Here is a 1,494-nt window from a genome sequence, read left to right as displayed (position 1 = left end):
ACATCAAAGAACTAAGGAGCAACTAACAACTAAACACAAAGTAACACTCTAAAGTAGTGGAGGTTGAGAACAATTTTCAAAGCAAACTATCAAACTTTTATTCAACTTCTTCTTTTTCATTTCTTTTTTTTTTTTTTCCTTATCACCTTTTCATGACTTTTGTTTTTTGTTTTTTTTTTTTTTTTCAATTTTCTCATAATTTTTTTTCTTTTTTTTTTTTCAAAACAACAAAGAAACTGTATCAATAAAATCAAGACCACCACACTTAGATAACATTATAGAGAGTGTTGCTAACAAAACAAGCTCCAAAAAGAAAAAGAATCACTTCCAAGAAAAAGAACAAGTGCTCTATTCTCTCAAGGGTGGAAGGAAACATTTTGGCTAAGGTAAGGGTTAAATGACAAGATTTAACACAAGAAGAACAAACACAAAGGAGATTAAGTGCTTAGCACTTATTGAACAAACACAAAAGCCTCAACGGGGACAACTAGGGGTAAACAAATGTGTACAAGGGTAGGCTTAAAGGCTTGGGCTAAACAAAAATGGCCTAAATCATTTCAAAACATGCAAATCTTAGATTTCACTTGGAGAGTAATGATGCAAGTTCTAGCAAAGCAACCATTACCGGAATCTCACATAAGCCTTCACTAGCAAAGCACAACACACAAGATCAAGAATTTATTCAATTATTAAGGGGTTAACAAGACCATTGGCAAGAGAATAGATCAATCATGTGTTACACCTTGACTCATCAATCACAAGTTGAGTTGTAACAAGTTCCACCAAGACAAATCACAAACCAACAAAGACGGAGTAATCACAACTTCAAGTGTAGAAAGGCAATTTATTCAACACAAAGCACAATGAGTCATCCAAGCAAATTTTCAAAAATGTCCCCAATTTGTCCACCCCCACACTTAAAAAATACATCGTTCTCGATGTGGAAGAAAAGGAAGAACAAGGGGGAAAGGATAGCACAATAAACACAAGGAGCACAATCTCTACTATCTACACTAAGTATAGCACTATGCACAATTAAAGAAAGTAGAGTAGGTAGATGAGACTCCCCTAATGAATCTCTTGTGCCAAAGAATCATCATGAAGCCTTATTGGAAAAGAGCATACTCTGTCTCCTTAAGACTCAACCACAACAGCCAAATCTAGATAAATCTGATGAAGGTCAAGAAGCTGTCTCTCAATTTCTTTTACTGCATCATGCCTCTCCTGAATTTCTTCTAAAGTATTTAGGACCTGCATTTAACTTCCTTCACATTAAAGCAGAGATAACCGAAGGCGAAAAAGAAGAGGGAAATGTAGATTACCTGTCCTCTTCATGTCTCTTGAATAGCCTTCTGATTTCTGAAATATTTGCTCACTATTTCCAGTTTCAATACTCAGGCTCATTTGGTGGCGCCTTTCTGCAGTTGCATACACAATTTTCTTTACTCATGTCTGTCACCTTAAGCGTAGCCCGCATTAGTTTTAATTCCAAGG

This window comes from Ipomoea nil, unplaced genomic scaffold (genome assembly GCF_001879475.1).
Source record: "Ipomoea nil cultivar Tokyo-kokei standard unplaced genomic scaffold, Asagao_1.1 scaffold2705, whole genome shotgun sequence".
In the NCBI taxonomy this organism is placed as follows: Eukaryota; Viridiplantae; Streptophyta; class Magnoliopsida; order Solanales; family Convolvulaceae; genus Ipomoea; species Ipomoea nil.
The sequence above is the reverse complement of the archived record's forward strand: the minus strand, read 5'-3'. Positions refer to the sequence as shown.